This window comes from Dromiciops gliroides, chromosome 3, assembly GCF_019393635.1.
Source record: "Dromiciops gliroides isolate mDroGli1 chromosome 3, mDroGli1.pri, whole genome shotgun sequence".
NCBI lineage: Eukaryota > Metazoa > Chordata > Mammalia > Microbiotheria > Microbiotheriidae > Dromiciops > Dromiciops gliroides.
Window position 1 is genome coordinate 553862909 of NC_057863.1, and position 14505 is coordinate 553877413.

At 37.4% G+C, this 14505-nt stretch overlaps 1 pseudogene; it reads right to left on the minus strand.

Annotated features, from left to right (window-relative positions):
• Nucleotides 1–6666: 6666 nt before the first annotated feature.
• Nucleotides 6667–7887, minus strand: LOC122747933 (annotated as a pseudogene).
• Between the last annotated feature and the right edge of the window lie 6618 nt (nucleotides 7888–14505).

Here is a 14505-nt window from a genome sequence, read left to right on the forward strand (position 1 = left end):
GCAGAACAGTTGCCATGGGAAACAGGCACCACTGGCAATTTCTCAGACCCCTTTCTGTTGAAAGAAATCTCCCAAGGGGCAGCTAGGTGGCACAGTGGATAAAGCACCGGCCCTGGAGTCAGGAGTACCTGAGTTCAAATCCGGCCTCAGACACTTAACACTTAACTAGCTGTGTGACCCTGGGCAAGTCACTTAACCCCAACTGTCTCACTTAAAAAAAAGAAAAAAAGAAAGAAATCTCCCACACACATACATACATACTCACACACACACAAGACAGAGGGAAATACATCAAATAACGTATTTGATCCCTTCTCTCCATCTAACTGAGCATGGTTGCAATGACATGGACAAAAGTCTAAAACTCCATAAAAATAAGATTAAGGTGCTATTAAGATTGTGTATAAGCTAGAGATAAAGGAAAATATAGCCCATCATTATAGAAACTCAGAATCTCAGAGGTGGACTTAGAAGTCATCTTGTCTGAAGAGGATCTGAATAGCACTCCTCTTTACAATTAACATGGCAAGGGTAATTTAGATTTTTAAAGACCTCTAGTGCTGTGAAATCTACTGGCTACGAAAGTAACACAATCAGCTTTTTAATAGCTATAATTTTAGGAAATATTTCCTTGCATTGGGTGTAAATATGCTCCTCTTTCTCCTTCTTTGTTATTCCTTCCAGAATGAAGATGACCAATTCTATACAGCTCTTCTGATATACGAAGATATCTATCATGTCTCCACCTTAAACTTATTGATTCTTTCAAATGAGCATCATAAAGCAGAGTTTACTCGAGTATTTGGTCTGTTCTATTATACATAATATGGGCCTAGGATGAATTTACCCCTTTGTCAAAGAGCAGATAAGAACTCACTGAGTCAAGCATCACGTAACTTAATATTGAGTATCCCTTTTGCTGCTCTTTGTCTCTTGACTCTAAATGAATATAAAGATTCTGGTCACTTAGATATTCTTTTGTGATCAAAATAAGAGGCAATTATTTAATGTCTATGCTAATAATAATGATAACGATGATGATGTTTTACATTGTTTTATTTGAAGCAGTTAGCTGGCATAGTGGATACAACACTCAATTTAATGTTAGGAAGACTGATTTTTAATTCAGCCTCTTATACTTATTTCGTGGCCCTAGGTAAGTCATTTTGCATTCCTCTTGTTTAGTTTTCAGGAATGTAAAATGTGAATCATGAGTTTGTTTTGAACATTATTTGAAATAATTTATTTAACGTTCTATATAAATGTTAGCTATAATTGTAGGTCAACAGTCTGGGACAGTGAAAAAAAAATCACTGGATTTGGAGGGAGAAGACCCTTGTATCCTGGTTCTATAGCTTATTAGCTCTGGAATTTTGTATTTGAAAAAAGTCATCTCTGTGGATGACTTGGAACACTAATGCACTATTGGTGGAGGTATGAACTGATCCAACTATTCTGGAGAGCAATTTGAAACTATGCCTAAAAGGCTATGGGGCTGTGCCTACCCTTTTAGCCAATAATACCATTATTAGGTTTGTATCCCAAAGAGATAATAGAAAGAGAATAGGAGTCATAAGTACAAACATATTTGTAGCAGTTCTCTTTGTGGTGGCAAAGAATTGCAAATCAAGGGGATTCCCATTAATTGAGGGATGGTTGAAAAAATTGTGGTGTATCAATATAATGGAATCCTATTGTGCTATAAGAAATGATGAACCAGCAGATTTCAGAAAAACCTAGACTTAAGTACACTGATGCTGAGTAAAGTGAGAAGAACCAGAGTCATTGTACACTGTACACAGTAACAGCAACATTGTGGGATGATCAAATGGGATACACTTAGCTCTTCTCAGCAATAAAATGATGCAAGAAAATTCCAAAGGACTCATGATGGAAAATGGTCTCCACATCCAGAAAAAAGAACTGTGGATTCTGAATACAGATTGAACCATATTATTTCTCCTTTTTTGAGTTATTTTCCCTTTTATTTTGATTCTTCTTTCACAACATGACTAATGTATAAATATGTTTAATGTGATTGTACATATATAACATATCAGATTGCTTTCTGACATGGGGAGCAGGAAGGGAAGGGATAGAGGGAGAAAAATTTGAAACTCATCTTATAAAAAGAAATGTTGAAAACTATCTTTACATGTAACTGGAAAAAATACTTTTAGGATTGAAAAATCCTCTCTCTGGATATGAATTTCCTCCACTGTAAAGATGGTGGGGTTCCATTTGATGTTCTCTATGATTTATTTCTCCTCTAAATCCACAATCCTATGATAATGACCAATTTGTGAATCTGTCCCTTTTCAAGTACCTGAGATCCTCTGTGACTTCAAAATGTTGCCAACGTCCAGCCTGTCCTAGTGATATGAGTTTTGTCTCAAATTCCAACCTTCAAAGCACCAGTCATTGTCTATTTTTGCCAGACGTCTTGGATGGTGCCAGCCTGATGCTTCCTGAATGAAGTAACACCACCAGCAATGATACATTATAATATTATGTGAACACTTTACAAAGTGTATCCTTGCTTGGCTTGACTCCCACCTATTGTCTACTTCTAGAATGTATTTACCACTCTATTATATTCAATATTCTTGCCCATGCCATAAACCAGGGCTTCCAACTTCTATGAGTGAGCCTATCCTGGCCATGCCCAATCTGGCCTGTCTCAATGCCCAAAAAGTTCTGGCATTGGTGCCTCTCAAATTACCTGTTCTAAGTCAAAGCCAGATTTTGAAATGATTCACATGGTACAAAGAGCCCAAAGTTCAGGAGTGAGAATATCTGGAATTGAATCTTGGCTCTACCACTTACCATCAGTGTGGCCTTAGCAGCGTGGTTTCATCTTTCTCATCCTTTATTTCCTTCAAGTACTTTGTAAACTGGTATATGGAAGAGTGGAAAGATAAACTGGATTTGGAATCATGATTCTAGTTATGACATTCTGTAAGGGGTTAAAAGTCTAGCTATACTGTCTAAAATATCTAATGAGTGGTCACCAATAAATTATAAGCTTTAGCAAGAGTTTAGACTTTTAAACATTTATTAAGGAGAATAAGAATTTGGTGAAGAGAGAGAATGGCCTGGATTCATCTATTTATCTTAGGGAGCTACTGTTCTCTTGCTCCGCTCTCCACGAGAGCTCTGGTGAAAGAGAGCAAGAGAGCCAGCCTCCCTCTTCTTCCTCCGACCAGCAAACATCACTTCCTGACGCCGAGGAAAAGTCACATGGCTTGCCCTCAGGTGCCTTCTCCTCATGGCAGATCTTTCTTACAGTAGCTCTCCAGCAGGTGGAGTCATTCTAATCATTACAATTCATATGTTTTGGGTAAGTCTTTGGGATTAAATAATCTCCAAGGTCCTTGATAACTCTAAATCACAAATTCTTATAAGAAAGTAATTCATAGCAATAAGTGGAGATATCCTTCCAATGCTTTAGCAACATCCTCTTTGGAGTATTGATACAATCATGGATAATAGTCATGTAAGCAAAGGTGATGTAAAGAGGTTATATTCTACACATGCATTGAGAGAATCTCTATTAATGAAATCATAGATCTGAATCAATTCTATTAAACACCTCCTATATATAACAAATATAACCGGAGTTCTAGGAATAAAAAAACAACAGCAAAATAACACCTGCCTTTAAGAACTTACATTTTTCAGGGGTGGGTGGGGGTAACCAGGGTAGAAAGGATAATATGTAATAACATCCTCAGATTTATATTGGGATTTAATGTTTGGGAAATGTTTTATATATACACAATTTCAATTAATCTTTCATAACAATCCTACGAGATGATTGCTACAATTGTATATGTAATATAAAGTATAAGTAGAATACAGAAGTTTAAGACTCATTTCTCAGATGAGGAAGAAGAACTCTTGATGAAGGTCAAACTGTTAGTTAAGAGTCTAGGATGCTTTTAAGCCAGGACTTCTTGACTAAAATTGCAGCACACTTTCCACTAAAACATGTTGTTTGTGTGTGCAATATGTGAACAAATAAATTAATATAAAGTGATTGAGGAGGGAGATATAACTGACAATTTTGGGGATCAAGAAAGAATTCAATGAAGAGGTGGAATCTCAACTTAATTTTGAAGGTATATAAGTATTCTACTTTAGGGATGAATAACCTACCCTTTTAATTTGTGAGGGACATTAGAGAATATTTCTTTCTTCAAAATATCTGTCGTTCTGCTATCATTCTGCCATTGGATAGTAGATGTTTATATGGATTGAATAAAATGGATAATTGATTTACATCCCCTTCACTTCTGGAAATCTTAAACACAGGGAAAAAAATAGTTGGTCTATCAGCAACCTTGAGATCAATTGTGAATGTGAACTGGAATCTATTACCTAGAAAATGAGAAATGATGAAAATGATTTAATTCCAAATTTGATATTTCAGTCTCTTTTGTCTTTCCAACTGTATGCAGCTATTTTGTAGGAGGTCCATTTAAACAATGGGTAAATGTAACCATCTCTTTGTTTTAATATTCATAATATATTAGCATGGTCATATATACAGCCAATTTATCATTTTTATGTCAGAGAACAGCAAAGGTTGGGGAACGCCAGGCAATCTTTGTCTTTGAAGGATGGCTTCAATTTGCAATTTTAAGTGTGTTGAATTTGAAACAGTTGAAAATATACTCTGTCATGGACCCCACTCAATAAGTATTATATCATTGCAAATTTTAAGAGAAATGTCATCTATAGGTTTCCTTTAGGCAATTTTCCTGAAAAAAAAAAAGTGTACTGCAACTATATAAATAAACAAATGTATGGATCAAATGAGTTAACATATGCAAAACACTTTACAAACCTTAAATCACTATACTGCATGTTAGCTGTTTAAGTTACCATACTTTGTCAGTTGGAAAAAAAGGAAAGAACATTAGAATGCTTTTGTATATTTAATCCCATCTTTAAGGGGCTAAAATTCTAGCTAATCTGTCTAAAATATCTAATGAGTGGTCACCAATAAATTATAAGTTTTAGCAAGAATTAGATTTTTAAGCATTTTCTAAGAATAAGAATTTGGTGAAGAGAAAAAGAAAGGCCTAGATTCATCTATCTATTAAAGGGAGAGTGCATTTCTCTCTCCCTTCTCCACCAGAGTCCTGAGGAAAGAAAAAGTCAGAGCATCTGCCTCACCCCCTCTTCCTCCACAAGCAAATGTCACTTCCTGACACCAAAGAAAAGCCAAATGGCCTTGCCTTCAGAGGCCTTCTTCTCATGGTGGAGCTTTCCTACAGTAAGTCTCCAGCAGGTGGCATCATTCCAATTGTTACACATCGTAGTTTAAATAGTAATAAAGTAGAAATGCACCCTCTCATTTTAAAATATTTAAAAAGAACATTTTAAAAAATTGTCCAGGTAGAAATTGATATCTTTCATACTAATCCTAAATAATGTGTAACTCATTAGATTTTATAGTCTAATTTCAGAAACAGGACCTATGTCTTGTCACTGGACGTCAATGACTCTAGAAAAGAGAGTGAGGCTGATGACTTTGCACAGCTCTACCTCACTTAAATACAATTCACTTGCAAGTCAAGACATCACACTCCTCATGCCATTGGTCCTCTTCAAGAACAGAGCATGAACAATAACAACACAAATTTCACAGAGCTTAAATTCCTAGTTCGAATTTATTTTTTTTTATTTTTTATTTTTTGGTGAGGCAATTGGGGTTAAATGACTTGCCCAGGGTCACACAGCTAGTAAGTGTTAAATGTCTAAGGCTCGATTTGAACTCCGGTACTCCTGACTCCAGGGCCAGTGCTCTATCCACTGCGCCACCTAGCTGCCCCCTCAAATTTATTTTTATTTTTAATTTCTATTTTTTTAGACTAGATAGATCTCTTTCTTACCCATTGACATGGAAGTTATTACTTCCTTTGTTTTTCTGAACTATCCCATTTTCTCCTTCAAAGGCAGTCTTGTGGCCATCTGCTCCCAATAGCTAATATGTTACAAGATTTAGTGTAGACAACCAATCGGCTTTACCCTTACTGAAGCTCAGAACTCCTAACCATGAGTGATCCACCAGTCTCAGACTCACCAGTAGCAGGGATTAGAGGCATGCACATTCACTTATGGTCCTAGTTCCATATAAAAAGCGTGAAACTTAGAGTTAGAACACCTCATTTTGAATGTTATATTTACTACTCCTTAATTGTCTGACTAAATCATGTTAGAGTGATTCATTGATGTTTAATTGATATGTTATAGATCAGAGAAAATAGTACTTAAATCTACCTTAAAAGGGTTATAATAAGTATAAGATATCACCTCCTCCAGTAATCCTATGAATATGCTGTTCAGTTACAAGTTGTATCTATGGAATTCATGTACTTTTCTTGCTGCTACAATTATTGTTTGAAGACTCTTTCCATTATGTGATATCATGAATGAGAGGTAGCATTTTTGCATCTTATTCTCCTTCTAGATTGTATACTTCATTAGGGCCAAGATTATGTCTTACTAGAAAAAGTCTATATAACCAGTGCTTACCACAGGGCTCTGTACACATTAGGTAACTCAAAATGTCTAATGAAGATATGTATGTATGTATATATGTGTGTGCATGTATGTATGTATGTGCATTTATAATTAATTACTTTCTTTTTCAAAACATCAATGATCTAGTTGACCTTGTTCACATTCCCTGCTCTGCTCTTGAAGCTTCTAGCTCTTTCCAAGGAGATCTACTACCACCAGGGTGATGTAATGACCACCAGGGAGAGGGTAGATCACAGAAAAGGTTTCAGGATTGTGTTCCAGGAGGATCCTTCTGGAAGAAGAGGCACTGAGATGTTGGCCTGCACGATGACACATTCTTCCTTCAAGTCAGGCTCCATGGAGAGGGAAGCTTTTTTCTGTAAGTTAATGTCCTTTTCTCTAGGACCCCCAAATCCTACTAATTCTGGAGAACCCACAAAGTCCTGGGTTCCTTCCATATAATTGTGGTGATCTACAAAGTACTGCTGCTTTGTATTCGCCAAGTGACATGCAGCCCTTCAAATTTCTATTTCAGAGGGATAGCAAGCAGAGAGGAACTATAGAAAAAGTAAACCAGTCCACCGAGAGCCATCTGGGAAACCAAGTGAACAAAGGTGAAAGTGGCTATAATGAAATGCTTATGAGTTGGCAAAAGGTGCTCTGATGTATCCTTCTTGAGGGTTAATTGGGTCTCCAGCAAATGAGTATCCATCAAATAGAAAAGGCCATTGAAGTTCCTTGGAGGGATTGTTATGCAGGGCAGGCTGGCAGTGATGCAGAATCAGCACAAGATTGGGGGCCTGTCCCCATGAGAAATTGCATTTCTATATGCATAGGTTCCCAGAGCATCTTGAAAATGGGAAAGTCCTACTTCTCGTAGTACAAGCTATATTTCTGATCCTTGGCAATTCAAAGCTCAATATTCAAGTGGCCAGATCAGAACACAGGAATAGGCTGTGGTGGTTAGAAGACCACTATCTGGAGGTGTCAAAATTTCCTTGGATGACAGATGCAGTGCACATGGCAGAGGAAGGTATTGTCCCAAGTGATAGGGTCCTCTGGACCTGTCTGGATGTCAATATCCAATACCAACTGGTTCTTATAGATGAGCTGGCTGTTTGCCAGCTGGATAGTGGTGCCACACTGGGTGACCAGAAAGTGGAAGACCACAAAGTTTTCTGTCCTCTCAATTGGGGTGCACCTGTCTGATGCTAGCTAGATGCTATTGACTCTGACATGCTTTTCAAAAGTGGTATTCTGGGAGACTATTACAACCAAGTATACATCTCTGAAACACTGGACAGTGACTCTGTTGCCATAGTAACATGAAACCTTGGTTCTCTCTATATAGGTCATCTAGGGTTGTTGTTGGATCACACCTAACTATGTGTTTTTTATATCAATTTGCTTTCATAAGAGCCATACCTCTTACTATTTCAACTTCAATTTCAGCAGACAAGATTGCATTTAGCCAAGAGAAAGAGAGATCAAATACCAAAGTTTCATCTCTGATCCAAACTATCATCTCAAGAGGTCTGCGTAACTGTGCTGGAGTACATATTTTCTTATTTCATTTAAATGCGCCAATGTTGAATCCAAAATAGCAGAGTTATGTCATCTCCCAAGTTTCCCCAGAAGCCACTCTATGGGGAGTTATGAACAAATAAATGCATATGAATAACAGTACTTCCCAGCTAAGTTGAGAGGGACAAAATGTCATGGCACTTTGATGGGGCATTCTGATATACCATGGAGAATTGGGAATACTGCCATATACATTTGGAATCACTCAATTTTTTTAAAATGCCATTTATCTAGAACATGTTACTCTTATCTGGGATGAAATTTTTTTTTCCTCCTGATTACCCAAATATGACCTGATATTCAAGGTTCAGCTCTACTTTTATCTCTAGGAGAATTCTTCCTCTAACTCATTCCCACACTCATTTATCCCCTTGTTTTTCCACCTACAATAAAAAATTATGATGATGATGATGATGATGATGATGATGATAGGAGGAGGATGGTGGTCATGGAGATGATGGCAATGATGGTGGTGGTGGTAATGATGATGAAGAATTTACATTTTGTTCCTTAAAAAGAACATTCATAAAAAATAAAAACACAGGGAAACTATATGATGGCAAACTCTTCCATTGATTCTGAGAAAGAAATCATCTTAGATAATGAAAGCATATCCCTATACACTGCTCCAAACAGTGATGTCTTCATGACCACTTTCTTAGTATGTGTCAAATGGAAGATTGAATCCAAGTCTTCCAGACTTTAAGACCAACCCTCTGTCCATGATGCTTCTCTTCTAGAGCACAACACATGCTTAAGACTTTAATTCAGAGACTTCTGGGGCAGAGTCAAGACAGCAGGGGAAATTCAGTGAGCTCTCAAACTCATGATGCGATAGCTCCAAAAGACAACCAAATAAGGTCATAGGACAATTCCTGGAACAGCAAAACAAACAGAAGAATGTGCTGAAATCATCTTCCAACCATGGACAAATTAGAAGGTCAGAAGGGGGGAGCTGCTGTGCTAAGACGGGAGTGGAGCCCAAGCCCACAGTCACCCTGACACAGACACAGTCCCAGGAGAAAGAGAACCCTCAGAGACTCTGAATCAGCTGTAGCACCAGTGTCCTCTGGAACTAAGTTCAAAATCTGGTGAGAGGGCTGAGCCCTTGGCAGGGGGAGATCACAGGGGTCTATGCTGGTTCTGAGGTGGAAGTTGGGTTTTTCACCCCTGCTGGGAACCAGGAGGCAGGCTTGAGTAGCAGTGGCCCAGGTGGGGGAGGGGTCCAAGCTCATCAGAACTGACAACCACAACACACAAAGCTGGTTGATTAGCAGGTTGGTCTGGGGTCATCAACAGACCAGGGAATAGGCCAGGTGAGTGAAGTACATGATCCTCCTTAAATAACACCACCTGGGAAATCTGAAGCTGGGTATAGTGCAGACTAGAAATAGTGCCACTCTTTAAGGAGCTAAAGTCACATAAAAGAAAGGCAAGATGAGCAGACAGAGAAAGGTGAGGACCATAGAAATATTTTTAGTGACAAGGAAGATCGAGGTGCCCCCTCAGAGGAAGATGTCAACGCCAGGGCCCCTATATCTAAAGGTTCCAAGAAAAAATATTAATTGGTCTCAGGCTATAGAGGCACTCACAAAGGATGTTGAAGATAAAGTTAGAGAGGTAGAGGAAAAAAATGGAAAGAGAAATGAGTGTGATGCAGGAAAGTCATGAGAAAAAAAGTCAACAGCTTGAAAAGCCAGATTGGCCAAATGGAAAAAGGGGTACAAAAGCTCGCTGATGAAAACAATTGCCTAAGAATTAGGATTGAAAAAATGGAAGCTAGTGACTTTATGAGAAACCAAGACACAATAAAGCAAATCCAAATAAATTTAGAAAAATAGATGGCAATGTGAGATATCTTCTTGGAAAAACTGCTGACCTGGAAAATAGGTCCAGGAGAGATAATTTGAAAATTATTGGACTACCTGAAAACCATGATCAAGGAAAAAGCTTAGACATCATCTTCCAAGAAATTGTCAGGGAAAATTCCTCTGATATTCTAGAAGCAGAAGGTAAAATAGAAATTAAAAGAATCCACTGACCACCTCCTGAACAAGATCCCAAAAGGAAAACTCCTACAAACATTATAGCCAAATTCTGGAGATACCAGGTCAAGAAGAAAATATTGCAAGCCACCAAAAAGAAATAATTCATGTACAGTGGAACCTCAGTTAGGATAGCATAAGATCTAGCAGCTTCTACATTAAAGGACTAGAGGGCATGGAATATGGTATTCCAGAGGGCAAAGGAATTGGGATTATAACCAAGAATCATGTATACAGCAAAACTGAGCATAATTTTTCAGAGGAAAAAATGGGACTGTAAGGAAAAAGAGAACTTTCAGGTATTCGTGATGAAAAGACATGAACTGAACGGAAAATTTGACTTTCAAATACAAGACCCTAGAGAACCATAAAAAATCAGATTTGGGGGACATACTTCGGGTCATGCCATGTATGATTTTCTTATGTCTGAGGCAGGGGTTTTGGCAGGGATACCCCTGGATGCTTGGTCCACTGTGTCACCTAGCTGCCCCATGATGACATTTTTAGGGTTAAATTGAGGGGTGACTGCAATGCACTGGGGAAGGGCAGAGTTAGCATGGGGTGAAATCCTATATGAAAGAAACAGGAAAGGGCTTATGGTGTGGGGGAAGGAAGAGATGGGGGACAAGAAGGGCAGTAAATAAATATTATAATCATCAGAAAAGGCTCAAAGACCTTAAACTCATCAGAGTTGCCCCAAGGAGGGATTAACACACACACACACACATACACACAATTGGGTGGAGTAATCTATTTAATCTGGGCAGTAAATGAGCCTAACCCTCATCAGAATTGACTCAAAGACCCCAATCTCATCAGAATTGGCTCAAGGAGGGAATAACTGGGTGGAGTAATCTATCTAACCCTGAAGGAAAATAGGAGGGGAAGGGGATAAAGAGAAAGGGGCAAAAAAGGGAGGGCAAATTGGGGGAGGGGACAGACAGAAGCAAATCCCTTTTGAAAGGGATAGGGTGAAAGAAGAGAGGTAAAAGTAAATATCCCTGGGAAGAGAATAGGATGGAGGGAAACAGTTAACAACAGTAATTATGAAAAAGAGAAAAGAGGGAAAAATTGTACAAAAATATTTATAGCAACTATTTGTGGTGACTAAGAATTGGGAATCAAGGGAATGTCCATCAATTGAGGAATGACTGAAGAAGGTATGATTGTAGTGGAATGGTATTGTGCTCTATGAAATGAAAACCAGGATGATCCTAGAAAATCCTCAAAAGACTCATATGAACTGATATATAGTGAAGTGAGCAGACCTGGGAGTTCATTGCGCATAGTGACAGCAGTATTGTTCAATGAGCAATTGTTAATGACTTAACTACTCTAAGCAATGCAATGATCCAAGACAATTCCAAGGGACTAATGATGAAGTATATTATACACACCCATAGAAAGAACTGATAAAAAGAGCACTTGAAGATTGTACATATATAACCTGGTTGATGTCTTTTGCAGGGGGTAGGGAACGGGGGGAGGGAGAAAAATTTTCAATTCTAAATTTTATCAAAATGAATGTTGAAAATTACCCTTACATGTAACTGGAAAGAATAAAATAAATATTTGTTGCAAGGAAACAAAGACTTAACTTCAACGAAATCACAGTAGTGTGGTAAAAAAATATGAAAGGTTTTTAACAGTCCGTTAGGATAACTGAAAGACGCCAGTTTTTGAAGGACCACCCTTTTGGGGAGGAGACGAACAGTCTGCCTGCTGCACACGTCAGACTGCTTGCGGCGCACTCGACTTCCAGGGTGGAGAGAACGGAAGTGGGGCTTTTCCTGCTCGGCTGGTCTCCTGACTGCGCTGCACAGATGGTCTCTCTCCAAAGGTGGCCTTTCGGTTTGGCTGAGTTTTTATAAGGAATATAGACTTAGCTTAGACTTAAGAGGATTTGTATTGTGTTTCTACTTTCCTATCCTTCTAATCAACATCACCTTGTGACTACAATAACAATAAAAGGTCTATCTAGAAAACCAAAAGCTTCTTCCATTCACTAGTCTGGGAGATAAATTAAGGGAAAGGTTAAGTAGGAGAGATTTATGATCTAATATCCAATTTTAAATCTCATAGTAGGTTCAAATATATTTGCATATACTTAGATTTTAGTACATTAATACTTATATATATGATAGCAAAAATATAGAACTGGTGTTTCCCACTTTATAAAATACATCTAAAGGAGATCAATCGAAAATATAAACAACAAAAGCATCATGTAGCTGAAGCCTCATTGAATATTTCTTTCTTTTGTAAAATCAGATTGTCTATGTTTTACAGTGCTGTGGTATACTGTTTCACAAAAAGGTAGTCCTGAATTTTCAATTTTTCTCTCTCCAGATTTATCTGCAGCATTTACTTCATCATCAGTTTTTTTACATCACTTGGGTATGAGGAATATCTTTGTTCCTCTATTTAACTTACTCAGCAAGCTATATTCACATGTCAAACATATCATTCTATATTTCTCTTCTTTACAATTTCTAACTATTTTAACTCTTGATTGATCTTCCTATTTCTTTATGCCTCAATTCTTATTGTTATTCCTGAACATTTTTTGGCTCCTCCATTCTACCATCCAACCTCTCTGATATTATGTTTATCACAGGTTATATACTCCCATTTCACTGTTTTGCTACCTTGCACTTTTTATTTACCCTTTTCCCACATAATGTAGACATCATGTTTATTTCCTACAACTTATCCACTGCTGCTTAGGCTAAGTGTACTTGAAGGTATGTTTGACTAGTTATCAAGAAGCTTGGGTTCTAGTCCTGATGCTTCTATGAACTATTTTTATGATGTTTTGGTGACTTGTTCACCCTCTCTGGGTCTTCATTACTTCATCTATAAAGTAAGGTGTTTGGACTAAATAATCTCCAATGTCCCCTTTTACTTCAAAAATTCTGCATTTTATGTACCTGATAAAAATGTTACTACTTGAATTTAATCATAGAGAGGAACCCTGTAAGGAGAATGGGAAAGAATTGGTCCAGTATTCCATTAATCAAGAGGGATTTTCTGAAGTTTTACCACACTATAAAATTTTTGCAAGAGGATCAGGTTCAAACATATTTATGTCTGTGGGAAAGAATCAAAGAGACTTGAGTTTGGATAAGGAAAAGGTAATTAGGAAGGGTAATTCTTAGTGCCAATGACTCTGAACTCTGTTTAGTTGGTCTGGTCTGTAAAAGTTTGATAAGAAAATTATTTATCCAAAAGGCACTTATGTTTACTTATTAGAAATATCTATGGAAAAGGCAAAATGTTAGTGTTTAGCACAACTCTTTAAATCCCACAAATGCTATTTTCATGGGGAAACAGGATCCAGGGATGTTCTGTATTTAGAAACCTTCCATTTATACTCTAAATGCTTGTGCATTAACCTAAATCAATGACTACCTCGAGAGGTTAATGGAATATAGTATATTCAACTTAACACATTCTCATTTTGATGATAACATCTCCCATGTCCATAGTGTTTTTTTCTGAATAGAAATTTATTTTCCAAAATATATGTAAAAACAAAATTTGAACATCAATTTTTAAAAAACGTTGTATTCCAACTTCTCTTCCCCCCTCCATTCCCACCCCCCACCCACAAGAACTCAAGCAATTCAAAATAAGTTATAAATGAGTAGTCATAGAAAAATTCCCATATTACCTAGTTATGAGCGAAAACAGTCAAAAAACCCAAAATGTCATAGTGTTTTAAGGTTTACAAAAAAATTGCCTACAACAACCCTATACGATATTATTATTCCCAATTGTTGGAGGAACTTGGTCTCAGAGAGGTACAGTCACTTGCCAGAAGTAAAACAGGAAATAATTTATGAATATGAGATTCAAGTTTTTAAAAACTCAGAATTATAGAATTTAAAGTGACCTTAGAGGTTATATAATATTAACTGTATTTAACCAAATAGCTTCTGTATAACATTTCTGACAGGGAATCCCTTAGCCTCTGTTTAAAACCTTCCATTAATGGTGACCCATTACCACCCATAGCACATTCCACTTTAGGAGACCTCTATTTGCTGAATCTTCTGATTAGAAGTCTAAAATTCTTTCCACTGAATTGATCAGCTACTCAACATGATGATGATGATGATGATGAAGAAGAACTGAATAACAACAAAAACAATAACAATTGCTATGCACCTTGGCTTTATTAAAAGAACAGGTAATTGGGAATTAAGAAATATAGGTTTTAGTCCCATTTCGCCTTTAACTCAATATGGCTTCTATGCATGTACCACTCTCCTCATCTCTCCTTGCTGGCTTCTTTCAAGTCCCAGCTAAAATCCCATCTTTTATAGGAAGCCTTTCTTAATCC